The sequence below is a fragment of the Rhinolophus sinicus genome, linkage group LG02 (assembly GCF_036562045.2).
Source record: "Rhinolophus sinicus isolate RSC01 linkage group LG02, ASM3656204v1, whole genome shotgun sequence".
NCBI classification, from domain to species: Eukaryota; Metazoa; Chordata; class Mammalia; order Chiroptera; family Rhinolophidae; genus Rhinolophus; species Rhinolophus sinicus.
In genome coordinates, this window is record NC_133752.1 from 54189020 (window position 1) to 54209457 (window position 20438).

Genomic DNA, 20438 nt, shown 5'->3' on the forward strand with positions numbered 1-20438 from the left:
TGAGGGTGGTTGGACTCGGGGAAAGAAAAGAGGGCCTTTGGAAACTGACTTAGGGAGAAAATTTCTGAATGTCTCTGCATGTGTGTGTTCTCAATGTGTGTGTGGATAACTAAATGTGTGAAGTGGGAGGGAAAGCTGGAGTTAGGAGGCGGGAATAAAAAGGTAAAGGCATACTTTTGGAAGCAAGTAAACAGAAAGTTCGTAACCTCAAAGGATAAATCTTAACTATTTCAAAAAATTTCCTACGTTGTTGTCTATTCTCCTCTCAGAGACTAGGTAGAAATCAGATCCTCCTCTCTAGAAACTGATGCTCATGGGAGAAAATTGCACAATACCCATCGTTACACAGTGGCAGGGCCAGAATGCGAACTCTACTGCCCTATCTATCACACCATGGTAGGGCTGGAGAGTAAATAGGTTTGGGGAAGGGAAGGTTGGTTTCTGCTGGCTTGTCCCTTCTCAAGCATGAGAATCTCACCATTGAGATTTAGTTCCTTTCCATATATCACACCCCCTATCCAAACCCTCTCTTTTTTTAGCCTCTAAAATGCCTCAAAGAGGGTTCGATTAATTTGCTAGAGTAGCTCATAAAACTCAGAGGAATGTTTTACTTACTGGATCACCAGTTTAGTATAAAAAGATATAACCCAGGAACAGCCAGATGGAAGAGATGCGTAGGGCAAGGAATGAGGAAAGGGTGTGTAGCTTCCATGCCCCTTTGTAGTACACCACTCTCCCCAAATCTCCATGTGTTCACCAACCCAGAAGCTCTGTAAACCCTGTCTTTTGGGGGTTTTATGGATGCTTATTACATTAGGCATGATTGATGAAATCATTGACCATTGATGATTCGTTCAACTTCCAGTCTTCCTCCCCACCTGGAAGTCAGGGGGTGGGACTGAAATTTCCAATCCTCTAATCACATGGTTGGCTCCATTGGCAACTGGCCCCCATCCTTAGGTGCTTTCCAAGTCACCTCATTAGCATAACAAAAGATACCTTTGTCACTCTTTGGGATCTGTGAGCTGGAAACTGTGGATGAAGACCAAATATATATAAGAAATATATTTTGTTCACCTGAATGACCAAATACATGTTTCTTGTAAATGACAATATTACATATATGTTGTGAGGACTCTTTCATTAAACCTGAGTAAATATAATGAAGTTAAATTGATCTGAAAGAACAGAACTGTGACTTACTTGGTACTTGAACACAATTCCAACTTATTTTGATAAAACAAGTATTTGGTTTGGGTTCTCCATCTGTTTCTGTATTACATTTTATTATCTCCAAAAATAATTTGAAATTTTTAGGCAAGCCTTCATAAGATTCCCATTGAGGAAAATTGATTCAGTGTCTAGGTTATACATTTTGAACTGATTTGAATAACAAATAATGTTTCTTCCAGGTTTTCTAAGTATTTATTTTTGGAACTAAAATTCCAAAGATTAGATAAACTAATGGGTGTTTTTTTCTTTTTAATTTTATATATCTTAATGTATAACTACTGCATATAAGCATACTGATGGTTTCCCTGTTGCAACTTTAAGTTTTTGTGTTATTTGAGTAGCTTAAAAACCTTCATGAATTTTGGGCAACATGCAATATATTGTAGATGCAAAACACCAGACAATAGGCCCAAAATTGAGTTACTTATGCTAAGCCCCAAATCACTAAACCAAGACTTAACATAATTCCAGTTTCAGCTCTCCCAGAAATGGAATCTTAAACCAGCCAATCAGGAATCGCCAAATCAGCACTAGTGAGGTGATCTGCCTGATACACTCCTGTCATCCCCTAAAGGAAAGTGACCTTCCCATAACCAGTTTGCTTTTTTGTTTAGTATAACTTTCCTGTTTCTGCTCCCTTCTGCCTAGAAAAGTTTTTCATTTTGTACAGCTCCTCAGAGCTCCTTTCTGTCTGCTAGATTGGATGATGCCTGATTCATGAATCATTGAATCAAGTCAGTAAGATCTTTAAAATGTACTCAGTTGACCTTGTTTTTTAAACATAGATTATACCTTGATCTATGTAGTATTATATATATAACCTATACAACAAGAGGCTGCATTATTACAATGTTTAGAATCACATGGAATAACACATGGAGTTATGCAAAAACTTGACTTAGCCTTCCTCCAATATCACATTAATAACCTAAGGTGTTAACTAGGAGGGACAACCAAAGAACTGAGATTTCATTGCCGCTCTGCTCCTCTCTCATGTTGTTTATGAGTGTTAAAGAACAATAAAATGGTCAAAAGGGAGACAGCAAGAGAGAAGTCAGAAGAAACACAGAAGTTGCAAAAAATACAACTTGAATAGCCAGTACCTTTGTAAATTGGTATTAATGGTGTTCACAACTACTGATTAACCAAGCAAATGAATGGGGAAGGAGTTCCTGTTTCAGTTTGTTAGGGCTGTCATAATGAAGTACCATATGCTGGGTGGCTTAAACAACAAACATTTATTTTCTCACTGTTCTGAGGCTAGAAGTCTGAGATCAAGGTGTAGGCAGGGTTGGGTTTTCCTGAGGCCTTTCTCCTTGGCTTGGAGATGGCCATCTTTTCCATGTGTCTTCACATCATCTTCTCGTTTTACATGTCTGTTTCCTAATTTCCTCTTCTAAAAAGAACACTAGTCATATTGGAATAGACCACTCTAATGGCTCATTTTAACTTAGTCACCTATTTAAACACATTATCTTTAAATACAGTCACATTTCAAGGTACTGGGGGTTAAGACTTCAACTTATAAATTTTAGGAGGAACACAATTCAGTCCTTCACGGGGTCCTGACCCAGCCACCTGCTGACAACTGCCAAAAATTCTATATATAACATGCAAAACATCTTCTTAAATGCTTCAAAGAGCTAAGTGGGGAAAAAAAGAAGATATACATACAAGCCAGAAACTTAATAAAGGGAGCAATGAAACTTGTTTCCCTTTTGAGGGCACTATCAAAGCCTGGTGAACTTAAGCCTCAGTTTTTTTATTGCGTTTTTGTTTTTTCTTTAATTCACAGAGAAAAGAGAGCAGGGAATGAAATCCAAGATCTACCCAAAGTAAGGAATCTAAAAAAGCTTCTCCAAACCAAAGAGACAAATACTCAGTGTAAGCATGAGCTAGCTATAAACCCGTCTTCTACTCATACTGCCAAACCATGGGACCACGAGGAACAGCGCCACTCATAAACCATGCCATTGGGTAGAGGGGGAAAAAACAAAATCTCTTGTAATAATTCATAGCTACACACCAGCCCTAAGCAGGTTTGTAGCCTGAATTTATACTACTTTTGTTGCCCCCCAAACGCTAAAGCCTAAAATTTAAGTTGAAGTAGTCTTAGGTTTGTCTTATCCTTAGGTACCTGGCAGAAGTATTCTGGTTATTGATTGCTGAATAAGAACCCATGTTCTCCCAAACTCAGTGTCATAAAATAGCAGGGATATTATTATATCATGGATTCTGTGGGTCCAGAATTGGAAAGGGCACTACAGAGACAACTTGTCTTTACTCCATGTTGTCTGGTGCCTATCTGAGAAGATTCAGGGGCTGGAAGCAGCAATTTTCTGTAAGCTAGCTTACCTGCATATCTGGTCATTGGTGCAGGCTGTTGGCTAGGACTTCAGCTGAGGCTATTGGCGAGAATACCTACATATGGCCTTTCTATGTGGCTGCATGGGCTTTCTCACAGTGTGGTGGCTGGTTCCAAGTGCAAAGCATCCCAAATGAACCAGAGGGGAACTATATTGCCTTTTATCTCCCAGACTTGGAAGTCACATTGAATCACTTCCACTCTAGTCACAAGCCCTCCCAGATTCAAGGAGCAGAAACATAGACCCCCACTTGTCAATGGGAGGAGTGTCAAAATCACATTGTAAGAAGAACATATAGGATGGAGATATTGTTGTCACCAACTTTAGAACATACAATTCGCCATCCAGAAGCAAATGCAAATTCTGAAAGGACATTTTTTTCCACTCAGGCCTCAAAGTATTTCCCCAGATAAAGGTACAAGAAAAGCAGCACAAGAATCACAAAATGCATAAAATTCATAAAGAAAGAAGGCATTTTATGCAATAGCTGGCAGAAACAGAAGAATCAGACCCACAAACCTTCAGGTACTAGCTTATTAGACACAGAAATAAAATAAATATGCCCAATATGTCCAAAGGAATAAAAGAAAGGTTTAAAAATACAAATATGGAAGAAAAGACTATAAAAATAACTAAGCAGATTTGAAAAAGAACCAACCAGAATTTCTACAAATGAAAACTATAAGGATTAAAAGCTAAAGTTTAATGAACAAGCTAAATAGCAGATCGGCCACAGTTAAAGAAAAAAAATCGTGAACTGGAAGATAGACCTGAGGAAATCATGCAGAATGCAGCACAAAGAGTCAAGAAACGGAAAAGAGAGATTAAACAACATGGAGGATGGAGAGAAAAATCTAATAATATACCTACTAAGAGTTCAAAATGGACAAGAGAGAGTGAGGTAAAAGCAATATTTGAAGAGATAAAATCTGATAATTTTTATGAACCATTGAAAGACACCAGTTGACAGTTTTAGAATCATCCATGAATCACAAGCAGGCTATATAAGAGGAAATCCACATCTAGACATATCACAATGAAACTGCAGCAATTCAGAAACAAAGAAAATATTTTAAAATCTATCCTTCCAAGAAGTAACAATTACGCTGACATCAGACTTCTCAACAAATACATGAAAGCCCTAAGGCAGTAGAATAATATCTCCAAAGATGTCAACCTAAAATTATATACCTAACAAAAATGTCATTCAATAATAAGGGTGAAATAAAGGCATTTTCAGAAACAAGAAAATGCAAGAAGAGTTTATTACCAATAGATCTTAACAGAGGATGTTCCAAAAGATTAAAAGCAGGAACGTGATTCAAGGTGGAACGCCTAAATTCAAGGATGAATAGTGAGCAAAGAAAGTAGGTAAAACTAAATAAATATTGACCACATATTATAAATACATATTTATATCTAAACATATTATATTTAGATATAAAACAACAATATCTTATTGTGTTAAAAATACCCCAAAACAATTGCACACAAGTCAGGAGAGGGGTAATTACAGCAAAAGTGTTCCAATGATCCTCCTATTGTTTAAGAGAAAGTTAGACACGATATGATAAATTTCTAAAGTAGCCAGTGAAATAATAGGCAGGGAATGGATAGGATAAGAAAAATTGCTCAAATGATCAAATAGCAGTCATGATAGGAAAAGAAGCATAGAAAATGTGGGACATAAAATAATATCTTAGAAATAAATTACACTAGTAATCTCAATAAATGTGAGTAAATGAGCTAAACATTCCATTAAAAAAAAAAAAAACTATCAGACTGGATAACAACAACAAAATCCAGCTATGAGTTGTTTACATGTGTGAGGGCTTTTCTCCACTCTTGTCAGCCTAGCTATGGGCCCAGCTTTATGCTCTGCAACGCCTGATGTCCTTTGCCTTCTGGTTGCATTTGGCCAATAGCAGAGAGTGGCAGGTGATCACAGGGTGGGAGGAGAGAGAAATAGGGGTATTAATTCCTCCAGTTTTGCTCCCTGCTGGGCCAGAGCTTTTCAGTGGTTGTGTTACCTCTAAGCACAGATCCTACAGGTGCCCTGTCTCCTAGCAACAGCTCATACTGGGTGCTAGTAACACTGCTCCCTCTGTTGACAATTCAGGACTAGGGTATAAATGCTTTTCCTGTTTCTAGTGCCTGAATATTTCACCATCTTTTATTGGTTCCCTTAATGCTGTCTGCACCTCTCTGAAGAATTTCTTCATTAAACTCTCTTCAGTTAACATTTTGAGTGCACTGCCTATTTATATCCTGCCAGGGTCAGGACTCACAAGAGGAGACACACCTAAAATATAAGAATATTGAAAGGTTGCAAATAAAAGGTTGGAAATTTATAGCATGCAAATACCAACCCCCAAAAAGCTGATGTCACTATATTAAAATTTAAGATATTTATACATATATATATATACACACACATATATATATACACACATATATATGATAAAAGAGATACATGATGAACAGTTCACTTCACCAGTATATAACATTACTAATACCACAGCCTCAAAATAGATAAAGTGAAAAAGTTGGAAAAAATTAGACAAATCTATCAAACTAATGGAGAGTAAAAAAGATACTGTGCGATAGAACTGGCTCCATCTTGAAAAGCTGACTCCACTTTAAAACTAACCCACCTGAACCCGACCCCTACCGCTTATCCCCAAGTGGACTGTGGAATGTCTACAGAGGCTCCACATTAATCATGAACTACCATTAATCCTTCCTCCACCATTTACTCCTTCCTCCCAGGCAAGGCGCTGTCAGTGTTATCTATCTTTTAACTGTTCTGGCACCAGCGTCCCCCGTGTGCGGTCCCTTTGTTCCCCCTGTATTAGTCCTGCATTCCTTTCTGACTATGTAGGTCCATTCCTTACTGGGTATAAAACAGGTGTGTGGTGGGGGGGTGAACAGTGTGGGGGTCCATTTGGTCCTGCTATCGCCCAGAACTGTGTTTCTGCATGTTTGGGTACGTTCCCTATTAAAATTCTTTAAACCGACAAGCTGGACTTGTCTGCTTCATTTTTTGGCCTACTGTGTTTCCCGGAAAATAAGCCCTAGAGTGATTTTTCAGGATGACATCCCCTGAACATAAGCCCTAATGTGTCTTTTGGAGCAAACCTTAGAATAAGACCCGGTCTCATTTTGCGGGGAACACGGTAGGGCATTTGGAGGCCACTTTGCATACACAACCTTTTCACGAAACAAGTAAGAATGATCTACAAATTACAGTTTGTTTTTAAAAAGTACACCATATATTTAAATGGCTTTTTATAACAAGCCATTTAGTTTCCTAATTTTGTTTTCTTAGAATAATATTACCCTTAGTTTGCATTTACCTGAGAAGATATTGATTGGCAGCAGAGAAAGACAAGTACAAACGTAGAGGGTGGTCAGAGGAAGCTAATTGTGGTTTAAAAACTAATCTGCCTTGTAGTGAATATGACTAAGAATTGATATCATTAATATATCGATCTAACAAAACTACTAAAATTCCAAAATGTAAATGGACAAGAAAGTAAATAACTTATACAAGAGAAGCTAAAAATGGCTAAATAAACAAATGGAAAAATGTTCAACCTCAGCAAAGAAACAGAAAATGAAACAATACATTATTTTCATCTATAAAATTAACAAAAAAATTTTTAATTAAATATAATATCCAAAGCTGTCTAGGATAAAACACTGTCATATACTGCTGGCGGGAGTAAAAATTAAGACACGTTATTTGGTTTATAACATTTGACCCAGTAACTCCATTTCTGGGAATCTATCCCAGAAAATAATCTGAATTAACGATGAAGATTCAAGTACAAAAAGGAATGTTATTGATAATATATATTTTTTAGAAAGTAGAAATGCTCTTCTCCTTCTCTTTCCCTTTCCTCCTCTTGCTCTCTTTCATTCAGTTGTTTACTTCCTGAGCAATTCAATCCAAATCCCATTAGACTGGGGCTCAGCTAGATAGGTGTCCCCATGGGTGAGTAAGGGAAGAGCCATGGTAGCCCACACGGGATGGCAGACTCTCACTGGAGTGCTAGAGGCATCTCTGCAAGGGAGCTTCTCAGCTCAGGATGCAGGAGCCCAGCAGTGAGAGGAAAGCATCTGGGCGAGGTAGAGGAGTAGCCCGGGGCTGGGTGTCAGAGCCCAATCAAGGTGAGGAGGGCAGCGGTGAGAGAGTAGTGTCAGTTAGAACTGGTTACATACGAGGGATTGATCAAATAAGTAAATATATCGAGGACAGGGGAGTCAGGTTTCTCACTGTGAAAAAAACAAGTTAAAATTGCAGAAAGGGAGACAATAAGAATGAGGTATTGGCTTAGAATTGCAGAGATCGGTGTGGCTTTCAATACAAAGAAATAGAGAAGATAAAACTAAGCATAGATACAAATGTATGCACTATATGTACATATGTCCATTCTGAGGACCTGGGAGCAGTGTCACCCCAATGGAAATGAGCCCACTAGTGCCCAGATGTTGGTTTATAAATATTTTTCTCTGCTAAAAGGAACCAGAACTCTTTGAAGAAATAGCTGATTCCAGGGTAAGGGTTAGGAATGTACGATAAGGCTGGAGCATCTTATGCCAGAAAGTAAGGATAGCTTCAGAGAACAATGGGAACATCTCAAAGAGGACATATAAGTCATTGACTAAACTAGAAGAGCATTAGTCCATACTCACCCACATGATATAAACAAATGGATTAACTGACCATTTGAAAAGGAATGACATTTACATAGTCTCCAAGTATCTCCCTACAAAGTATGTATGTATGTATGTATTATTGTTTTAATTATAAGGGGGGGAAAGAGTAACTGTGCAGTGGAAAAGCCTGGCAGACACCACCGTAAGCAAATGATCAAAGTTAACATCACCAGCGATGGGACAAATTAGAATCACGAATCACCTGATAGGAGACAATGAGAAGAACACAGCATTGCTTCTGTAACCGATCAAAGATGCATGACCTGAATCCAATCATGAGGAAACATCCAACAAACCTACAGGGTGGGGTATTTTACAAAATAACTAACTTACAATCTTTAAAAGGATCAAGGATGTGGAAGTCAGGGAAGGCTGAGGAACTGTCCTAAACTGAAGGAGACTACGGAGACACAACAACTAAGCACAGTGAAATTGAATGGAAGAGGATGGGGTTGTATGTTTAGCATGGGACCTTGGAAGCAAAGATATGGAGCCCTTGAATTGGGTAATTTGAGAAGAGTTTATAGAGTTGTGAGCAAGGATTGGGAAGAACAACATATGCTGCATCACCCCAGGACTAGTAATGGGGGAACTATTACCATCCATAGGCTTGACGAAGCGAAAGGAGCACTTTCTGGAATCCAGGGAAAGCTGTTTGGAGAGGACCACTTTTAGGGAAAAGGACAGAACCAACCTGCAGGGAGCTGGTAAAGAAGGAGCTGGAGGGGGGGATAAGTAATCTGACCTCACTCTCCTCTTGCCCTCTAGCTTTCACCTAAAGCAATTAGCTGAACCCAACTGGAGGCTGCCATGCAAGGGAGCCATATTGTTGCGATTTCATGGACCTGCTTCCTAGAGCACAGAGCAGGTTAGAGAAGATGGAGAATGGATCCAGCATGAGTGTTTAAGAAGAGTTTGAAAAAGGTTTGGCAATGCCATTGTGAGAAAAGGGAAGGGTCGCCAAAAGATGGAAAAGAAGTGCCGAGCTTCTCTAGAAGATCTGGTAGATGTTAGTATTTTAAAATACAAGTGTTTATTTTATCTGCTTACAAGGATCATATATAGTCATTGTAGAACATTTCAGAAGTATTAAAATCAAAGGAGAAAATTAAAATGACCCAAAGTCCCACTCTCCAGTGCTAATTACTTTTACTATTTTTGAACATGCACAAATAAACGTTTTAAAAAACAAAATGAGATTACATTGTACCCGAATCATCTAAGGTTCTTTGGATATAAGCAACAGAAATCAAATCAGATTAACTTATGCATTAATTAATTAATTCAATATTTCTTGACTGCCTACAATGTATAACGAATTTTATAGCATTAATGAAACAGATTAAGTTTATGATTTCATGGAATTTACATTCCAGTGGAGAAATAGACATGATAAGCAAATAAACAAATCATACAATATTTTAGGGAGTCATAAGTGCTGTAAAAAAATAAAGCTAGGTAAAGGGATAGAGGCGGGAGGCTAATGCAATTGTCCAGGTGAGAAACAGCGGTTTGGACGAGGAGGCTAATGAGGGAGGTAGTGAATGAGAGTTGAATTCTGGATATAGCTCAAATTTCAAGGTGGAGCAGACAGATTTGCTGAAGCAGGTGCCTCAGGATTCTCTGATTGCCCCTTTGATCCACTCCCCACTGCCAGCCCTGGCCGGAAGTCTGACCTCCACAGACCACACACCTGGACTCTCCTGTCTTCCTTTAGCTGAGTTCAGACAATGAAATGAACTACAAGGAGATTGGAGGGCCGAGGAGAATAAGCCCAGCATGGGTGTTCTCCTGACTCCTTCCCTGCCAGGCTACAGTTTGCCAATGGCTGCCCTTCTCTACTGTAACTACAGCTCTTGCTGGTTCTGGTAAACCCTCCCCTCCTTTGGCTTCTTCCAGATTACTGGTGGTTACGGCTTGCCACTGACTACCTCTTGGGTGCTTCACCATTTATTAGTTTCCCTTAACCTGACCACATCTTTGTAAATAATGTATTAAATTTTTCTCACATACTTTTTTGGTGTGCTGTCTGTCTGGATCAGCAGTGACACAGGATGTGAAAAGAATGAGGGATCAAAGAGGACTGCAAAGTTTCAGGTCTGAGCAACTGGAAGAATGGAGGTGCTATTTACTGAACTGGGTGGGTAGGGCGGGGAAGATTAATAATGTAAAATGAATTCATTAGAAGGATATGGGTTGGCTCACAGAATAGAATAAAAAGCAGAAACGTAAAGGGGTGGGTTGAAGCTCCAGTCCTGCTGAGAGCTCAGGTTCAGAAGTTGCCAGTGATTAGATCAGACCTCCTAAAGGGCAAATGGGCTCAAAGCATTCTATGTAAGGGAAGGGGGCAGCTCTTATTGCTTGAAAGTGGATATAAAACAAAACAAAACTTGTCAACTGCTGCCTGGGCTATAGCGTTTAGCAAACTTCAGGCCTAGAGGAAACCAGAGATGCTGCTAAACATCCTTCAAAACGCGACAACTCTTTCAACAAAGAATTAGCCCAAAACATCAATAGTGCTGAAGCTGTGAAACCTGCTCTATATGAAGGCTGCTGTGTGCTTCCATTTCTACGTCTCAGAGAACTCTAGACCCAGGGCCTCAGACTCTATTGGAAATCAATTTTAAAAATGATAGTGGCAAATATATGGGTACCGTCCAAAAGAAGCCGTGCAGGAATAGGCACCACATTTGGACATTTTTGTCTGAGAGCCTAGACTTTAACTTTACAACACTATGGAAAAGTGCAACTGCACAAATGAATACAACCCCACTCAGTGCAGCACAGGTTTATTGGTGGTTTAAACAGAGCATTCTGTATGTACTCAAGTTTGCGGCTAAAATTAATAAGGTTGTAAATCATGTTACAGCTTTAAAACTCATTCAGGAACCTTTCCAGGAAGCAGAGAGCTATGGCATTGTCTAATGACAGGTTCTGAAGCAGATCTACAACAGGGCTGCATTCATCTGGCACAACATGCTTTCTGTGTCCCCAGGATTCTCTTGGGACTACTGATTTACCTGGAGGAGGAAATCAAATGCACTGGAGAATGCAGCCTACACTCCAGACGTGCTCCTCGTGAGCACAAAGGTGGAACTGAGAACCTGGGCCTGGCTCAGGGTCAGGGAGGCACCGATAGCAGATGGAGCAAGGAAACTTGGCAAGCGAGCCACAGAGCCTCAGGGCTTGGACAACACAGCTGTTTCCTAACATTCTGGCAGAGAGAAATTTTTCATAAAGTAAGAAAGATTTTTTTTCTTTCCGTTTGGAGCTAGAAAGTTTTGTTTCTAAGATAAACATGACTCATATCTCAAGAAAGCTGTGTTCTAGAGAACTCTGTATCCTTGGCTGATGTACACTTCCCAACCCCCTTAGAATCTGATTTCTGATTCCCAACTCTTGAGGTGATACCTTTGCCCTTTATTTTCAATGTCCAGGAGGACCTGGACCCTCAGGAGGAAAGAGTCTCTGCGGTAGAAATTGTATGGCAAGTCTGTCCCAAGACTTTATGCTCCAATTAGGAGAAAAGGGAGATCATTCTATGGTTTTCCCCACCTAGCTAGTACCTCTGGAAGTCCCCTAAATTTATTTACCAGCATTTCCCTGATTTGACGTTGTAAAATCAGGCTTTTTTTTTTTTTCGTAACTCAGGAATGTTTTAATTGTAAATGTGAATTCCACAGAGATTTTGCTTGAGTACAGCAATTTAGGCTGTTAAATTAGTTTTATGATTTAATTTAGTCAACTCCATTAACTGGTTTTTTCTATCACAAATAAATATGTAGGTAATTACTTCAGATACGTATGTTTTGAACTTTATATTAGCAATAAGTTAATGTGATAAGACCATTAATTCACTCAAAATAGTATTCTTAACTAATAAGATTGACCAAAGTGTATTTATACTATTATTAAATCTGTGTGTGTGCATGCATTATACATGTATCGTGAGCACTTGTGAAACAAATAGAGAATTGTTATAGAATACAATCATTGTGGTATTTGGAGTAATTTTTAAAAGTAAATCTCATTTTAAAAATATATTTATATTCATGTGCTTATTTTTTATGATACAGAAAAATGACATTCATGGGCATTTTCTCCCCCAAATAATGTAAATATCCTGGCAAATATAATGATAGTCATTATTATCTTTTGCAGCTTCTGATTTTCCTTCTCTTCAATGGCTTATTCTTTCTGGTTGTAAAACAGGTAAATAAAAATAGAAGTTGATGACAAATTCCCCTTAAACCTTGCATACAAAATTTGTATTCTTTTTTTCATACAGTGATAATTGGAATCCTTAGTAAATGTACCAAAAAAAATCAATAAAGTCTTACTAATTCACTATAGTGGTCACTTATATTATCTCAAAATGTGGTATTCAGTCTACTTGAGACTGCAGGTGCTAAAAGGTAGATTCAGGACCTCACCTCAAAAATTCTGATTCACTAGGTTGGAAGTAGATTCAGAAATCTGACTCCCCCCCCCCCCAATGTCGGAAGCAAATAACACTCCTACAAACATTTTTTCTTTTTTTTTACATATGTGGGTTTTTTACCAGCTTTTTGAGATATAATTGACAAATAAAAATGTAATATATTTAAAATGTATAATGTGATTTGATATATGTACACATTGTGAAAAGATTCCCAGACTCGAGTTAATTCACACATCCATCACCTCGTATATTTACTTTTTTTTTTGGTGAGAACACTACTCTCTCAGTAAATTTCAATGATACAATACAGTATTATTAACTATAGTGACCATGTTACACATTAGATCTTCAGAGCTTATCCATTTTATAACTGAAAGTTTACACCCTTTCACCAACTTCTCCCCATTTCCCCCACACCCTAGCCTCTGGTAACCACCATTCTACTTTCTGTTTCTATGGGTTTGGATGTTTTCTTTTCTTTTTTTTTTTTTTTTAAGATTCCACATATAAGGGGCACCATGCAGTGTTTGTCTTCTCTGTCTGGCTTATTTCACTTAGCATAGTGCCCTCCAGATTCACCCATGTTATTGCAAATGGCAGGATTCCTTTATTTTTAAGGCTGAATAATGTTGCCATATACAGAGGGTGCCAAAAAAATGTATACATATTTTAAGAAAGGAACAAACTGTATTAAAATTACGCTGATGGTAACCACTGTGAGCACCTCTTGTGGTTGCAGAAGTCAAACGTGACTTGTATTCATCTTTTGTTATCGGTATATATTATTACAATTTTAATAGTTTTCCTTTCTTAAAATGTGTATATTTTTTGTATATATATATAGATATACACACACATACATATATGTAGATATAATTTTTGTATACATATACACACACATACATATATATGTATATATATGTATATATATGTAGGTATAATTTTCTTTACCATCATCTGTTGATGGACACTATGCTGTTTCCAGACTGTGGCTATTGTGACTAATGCTGCAATAAACATATATCTGTTCGAGATAATGATTTTGTTTCCTCTGGATAGATACCCAGAAGTGGGATTGCTAGCTCATATGGTCATTATATTTTTAAATTCTTGAGGAACCTCCATTCTGCTTTCCATAGTGGCTGTACCAATTTGCATTTTCACTAACAGCATACAAGGGTTCCCTTTTCTCCACATCTCACCAGCATTTGTTATCTTGCCTTTTTGACAACAGATATCATAACAGGTATGAGGTGATATCTCATGTGGTTTTGAGTTGCATTCTCCTGGTGATTAGTGATGTTGAGCACCTTTCCATGTACTTGTTGCCCATATGTACATCTTCTTAGGAAAAATGTCTATTTAGGTCCTTTGTTCATTTTTTAATTGGATTAGTTGGTTGTTTTGTTTTGTTCTGCTATTGAGTTCCTTTTGTATTTTGTATATTAACCTCTTATCAGAGATGTGTTTTGCAAGTATTTTCTCCCATTCCATAGGTTGCCTTTTCATTTTGGTAATGGTTTTTGCTGTGCAGCTTTTTAATTTGATGTACTTCCACTTGTTTATTTTTGCTTTTGTTGCCTTTGCTTTTGGTGTCAGATCCAAAACAATCATTGCCAAGACCAATGTCAAAGAGATTTTCCTCCATGTTTTCTTCTTACAGTTTCAGGTCTTACATTCAAGTCTCTAATCCATTTTGAGTTGATTTTTGTGTATGGTGTTAGATAGGAGTCTGGTTTCATTCTTTTGCATATGAATATCCAGTTTTTCCAACACCATTTATTACAGAGACTATCCTTTACCCATTGTACATTCTTGGCACCTTTGTAAAAGAATTAACCATATACGCATAGGTTTATTTCTGGGCTCTCCATTCTGTTCCATTGATCTATGTGTCTGTTTTTATGCCAATACCATACTGTTTTGATTACTATAGCTTTGTAATATAGTTTGAAATCAGGAAGTATGATGTCTCCAGCTTTGTTCTTTCTCAAAATTGCTTTGGCTATTCGGCAATTCTTTTTGTGGTTCTATGCAAATTTTAGGATTGTTTGTTCTATTTCAATGAAAAATACCTTTGGACTTTTGATAGGGATTGCATTCAATTTGTGTATCACTTTGGGTAGTATGGGCATTTTAACAATATTAATTCTTCCAGTATTCCAATACAGAATATCTTTCCATTTATTTGTGTCTTCATCAATTTCTTTCATCAACGTTCTATAGTTTTCAGTGCATAGATCTTTCACTCCTTGGTTAAATTTATTCCTAAGTATTTTATTCTTTTTGACGCTATTATAAATGGGATTGTTTTCTTAATTTCTCTAATAGTTCATTGTTAGTGTATAGAAATGCAACTGATTTTTGTATATTGATTTTGTATCTTAAAACTTTACTGAATTTGTTTATTAGTTATAGCAGGGTTTTTAGTGGAGTCTTTAGGTTTTCTATATATAATATCATATCATCTGCAAATAGAGACCATTTTACTTCCTCCTTTATGATGTGGATGCCTTTTATTTCTTTTTCTTGCCTAATTGCTCTGGCTAGAACTTCCAGGGCTATATTGCATAAAAGTTGTGATAATAAGCCTCCTTGTCTAGGAATCTGTATTTTAATATGATTGCCATGCTATTTTTTTGCCCAAAGAAATTTAAGAACCATTTATTAAAAAGATACCTGTTGTGTTTCTTTTCTCATTTGAAATAGAGAATCAACTTCCCTTTAAGTTTGTCTTGATAATTTTATATTCTTTTTTCTTTAAAAATGTCTCTAAAACTGTATGAGCTTCAAGCCCCACAGAAACCTCAATCTACTTCTTCTGTAGGTCAATTTGTAATGTATATTTTTGTTTCTAAATAATACCCACAGATCACATAATTCAAAGGAATATGATGAGAAACATGAAAGATTTCAAAAAGAGATGTGAAGAAGCTATGTCCACAATAAGAAGGAATCCAGGGGTTTAGATGCACCAGATTTCCAGAAGCTAATACTGCTGTAGAAGAGTCTGAAGCTGCCAATTCTTGAGCGTGAGTGGATGAATGCAAGAGGCAGCAAGTTATATGGTCATGAGAGGGGCTGACCTATAGTGCCCTTTGGGGAATCCACCCCTGGTAACCAGTTATGGTATTTGGTCAGATGGTATTTTGTAACTAACTAGATGTTTAACTGTAACACTATTCCAGGATGAACTCTGCTCATTCCAAATGTGGATTGGGGTTAAAAATATAAAAAGATTCTGTTTATACTGGGTACATCAGTCATCTTCCATTCACAACCCATTCTAAGAGAATCTGCCTTCTCCTCTTTGGTCATGCCTGTTTCAGGTGACTCCACTTTCCTGGCTACAACTGATTGAACCAGGGGTAAACACCAGACTCAGGCTAAGCCAATTAGATTTTCTCATTTCGGAAGTTGGACCAAAATACAGAGAAGCTCTCAGCTATGGAAGCATTGGGACAAACACAACACCATGGCAAATCAAAGCCTCAGGCGAGAATTGAGTGAACCTCAAAAGCCTTGGAAAGATAAAAAAATAGATGGGCTAGAGGAGATGGAACAAATGGACATAACCAGAGAAGCAGAGATGAGAGATCGTCTGATCCCAGAAAGCGTAGCTCTTGAATGACTTTCCACTTTTCTGCGAAATAGGACTCTATATTCTGAAATTATATTCCCTGATATCCCCCAAATCCCTTCAATAAATATCCTTCCACCTACATGCATAGAGATGAGTTGAGGGTGTTTCTGTTCCCATCAGCAGAGAACCTTACCAAGACAACGGTGTACTTATCAGTCACAGCATTCCGAGTAGGAAGGAAGGAAACACATCCTGTGGAATGTGCATAAGACTGAAGGGCTTCCCGTGGGATGCAAGTAGAGTGTTGAAGCTCAGCCTGGTGGGGATCAAAGAAGCAGGAGTTTGAGGGTCAACAGGGCATGAAACTAGGCTGATGAAGACCCCAAACAGGAAGACTCTCTACTGCAAATTATAAAGGGCAAATTATTGAGATTTTAGCTACATAGAAAAGGGGTACATTCCACTTCATAGTTTTACTTGTATTAGTTATATCTTTAATATGTTATAGTATTACTATACATTCAGGGTATGGTGGTCAGAGTCATCATTTGGCTCTTTGTGACACTCCATGCTGAGGTTACACTTTTTGCTGTGACACTATAGGTATACCACTGTACAATGGACTGAAACAGGTCTAAAAACTTTTGTGTTCTTACTACTTCCACCCCCTGCTCCAAATACTAGTAAGAATCTCAAAGGAACTAGGATGGAAGTAATGCATCAGCCAAAGCATCAATTGCTAGTGGTTGCTTTTCAAAAACATTTTTTTAAAGAGATCTGGATCATATAAGTGTGTGGCAGAGTTTGCGAATTGTCCACAAAATATCCTTTATCTCCCAGACTAATAATGGTTTAAGCTAGATCCAAATATGGCATAATAAATGGAATGTAAGCAGACGTAATATATGCAACTTACGGGTCAGGCGCTTCCTTCACTATTTTCCCTTCAAGTGGGCCTGGAATCAGGATGTGGTGGTGAGCCATTTTCAGACACAAAAATGGAGCCAACTCCCTAAGGATGGGAAGCAGCAAGAAGCACAGAGCTGGGTTCTCTGTTATAGAGCCACCACTTTGGTGTCTGTATTTTTCAGGCTATCCTTTCAGCCACCTAGCCAGTATCCTAAATAAAGCCATCATTATGCAGACCTTTCAGATGATACTCTCCATGTATATTGGAACCTGACATAAATATAGGAGAAGAGCACAGAACATGTTTAGAGACGTAACAGATACACCACTGCACAATGAACCTACACCAGGGGCAATCAACAGAGGACTGGGAGGTGAGATAGATCCACTAATATCTTAATAGGATCTTCGAATAAAGGAGAGCATTTAAGAATACTTGGGAAAGTGGAAACTCTAAATATTTCCTAAGAATACCTAGGAAAGTGTGAGGAGAGGTACAATTGTAAATTTGATGTAAGGGGAAATAAGGAGAATAAAAACACAAAATAGTTGACAAGAGACCGAGTTTCTCGATGATAGCATTTTGGTTTTTCCCTTGGGGAAGACATAATTTGGGGGTCTCCAAGAACATAAAACCTAGTAAAGCTGAAAGGCCAAGATCCTAGTTATTAGAAAAGCAGTAGAAAGCATTTGCTCTACTTACGTCAGAAAAATTTCATACCAGACCACTGGAAAATAGTAGATTAGCCTATGTGCTATTGGGCATTTGCTTCCTTTCCACCTGGTCTAGTCCAATCCTGGAGAATTTTAAGCACAAGCCCAGTCTGACATTGGAATAGATTTTAAAAAAAGAAAAAGTCCTCCGAATTAAGAACTCTATGACTTTATGAATAATTTCATTTCAGATGTATACAGAAATTTATAATTTTGTTACACAAAATATTTGCATAGTTTTCCCCAAATTTCCTTTAAAATTTTGATCACTGCTTATTTCCCAATAGGAATACTTGTGTTTATAACATTATCTCCTGGTTTTGTGGTCGTCTTGATATTATAATTCAACCCAAGGCCTTGTACACAGTCAATGCTCGATAAATATTTGGATATTTGTTGAGTCAGAAAGCCTCACATAACTCCAGCTTTTACTAGTAAAGGTGGCTTGCAAACCAACTGATATTATCACCGTCTGTCTGTACTACACAATGTACCACGTTGTGCTTAAATGTGCCTTCGAGAATTGATTGCACTCTGAGTCATAATTTCAAAGTTACTTAAAATTCACTTTTTAAAATGCTTACTCTTGGATTCTTCCCTATTCAGTAGACCCTATTCAAAAGGCATAATTTCATCAACTTACTGGCAAAAACAACATGGAATGATGTTGCTATGGCCAGAATACTTCATCCCAGTTAATAATTCTTCCCAGCTGCTTCTCTGAGGATCCTATTCAGAAAAGAGGCTTGACAAAAAAAGCTATTGAATGGGGTAGCTGGGTGGCTCAGTTGGTTAGAGCGCAGTGCTCATAACACCAAGGTTACCGGTTCGATTCCCAGCTGAGCTGTGCCCTCCACAACTAGATTGCAAACAACAACGTGACTTGGAGCTGAGCTGTGACCCCCACAACTAGATTGAAAAAACAACGACTTGACATTCTGGAAAAACACGCTGTTCCCCAATAAAAAAAAAAAAAAAAGACACAACTTAAAAAAAAAAAGCTATTGAATGATACTGAATAACTGTTTATAAAAACCCAGTTAATTCTGAAAACTGATTTGGTTGATCTAACTAAATACAGAAAGGTTTCTGATAAGAAAAGTAAAACTTAGAAAACGAAATAATAAAGACTGATTTCAAATATAATCTTCAGGTGTAATGCTTTTTCCTTATCTCTTTCTTAACCATATTAAATGAAGAGTTGATTATTTATATTAGTAATTCTATTAACGAATAATTGTAAGTCAATTATAAATAAAATCTTATGTTCCTACTTCTTTTTCAGCAGAATTTTTCTCTTCAAAAATTAAAACTTACATTTAACATGGGAGCTTTCTTTACTTATGCACTTTAGAAAGAAGGCCACCAGAGGCTCTAATGGGGGGGGGGGAGAGAGAGAGAGAGAGAGAGAGAGAGAGAGAGAATGATTACTTTGGAACTCACAATAGTCTCCATAGGAAGGAAACAGGGGAGGCACAGAGGCTGCCCCCTAATTTCTTTGGGGTGACCTAGAGTAGGCAGGGAACTCTGAGTAGGTACAAGTTAAAGAATCCAGACACTTCAGGGGTTGGTTAAGTAGTGTCACATTAAATATTACCTGACCCAGTCCCACAGAAGTTGATGAGAGCATAAGAGCTAAGAACAATAAGGAAATGTGTCAACATAAGATTTAACACTGTGAGCTTTATAAAAATAGAAAGCAAGACTGCTCTGTTTAGGAATTCATTGAAAGGATTGTAACACCAGCAGAGAGAGGTTCCCCATTTCTCTCCACTCCCCTTTTATCTAAAACATCATAGACATTGACAGTCAGGGACCTAATCGAACATCAGCAATGGTGACAGTGATGACTGGTAGGTACAAACTATGAGGCAGTGACCCCCCAGTGCCATGACAAAGTCGTATACATCTGAAGAGCGCCAGCAAAGCAGCTGTGCAAAGCAACCGGGCAGAGAACAAAGATGGAATTTTTTAATGGCTATCAGAGATTGAGTCAACTCTTCTAGGACCCACAGAGGGAAAGGAAGAACTTTGACTGCTGGGAGGATTGGGGGTGCCAGCATTTACACAAGAGGAGGGCCTCAGGGCCAGAAATTCCCATTGTCATAACACTTACCTGTTGGCTATCCCTCATGCTGTGGAAAATGAGAATATGTATTGATTGCAGCAAACTTCACTGAATTTTTAAATGTAAAATGGTTGGCTCAATACAAAGAAGGCCCTCTACTCAAAAAAAATCTTCTGAAAATCTTTCCTAATGTTTGCTTTTATTCTAATTTAACTCTTCTAACATTAGGCATAATTTTAAGATGATGATAAAGGATCCTGGCTTTGTTAGCAGAGGAAATTACATTTTGTCTTGGTTCTGTTTAATGTATATCAAACTAATAAAAGTCAAAATATACCACTTGACATTATCATTTTTATAAATTCAGTTTGAATTCAGTGACTATGAGAACTTAGTGAATAA

The 20438-nt window shown here is 37.8% G+C and overlaps 1 protein-coding gene and 1 long non-coding RNA gene across 3 annotated transcripts in view; one reads left to right on the forward strand and one right to left on the reverse strand.

Annotated features, from left to right (window-relative positions):
* SEPTIN11 (septin 11) overlaps positions 1–20438 on the reverse strand; it is a 153123-nt gene that overhangs the window by 8160 nt on the left and 124525 nt on the right. The gene's annotated exons all lie outside the window — the stretch shown is intronic.
* Positions 174–19243, forward strand: LOC141569959 (uncharacterized). 2 transcript variants are annotated; one of them, XR_012493682.1, is made up of 3 exons: positions 174–11560; positions 12483–12533; positions 15634–19243. It is a non-coding gene; the product is annotated as an uncharacterized LOC141569959 (long non-coding RNA). The 2 variants fall into 2 exon arrangements; XR_012493683.1 differs by having other exon boundaries at positions 174–3068; positions 3989–12533.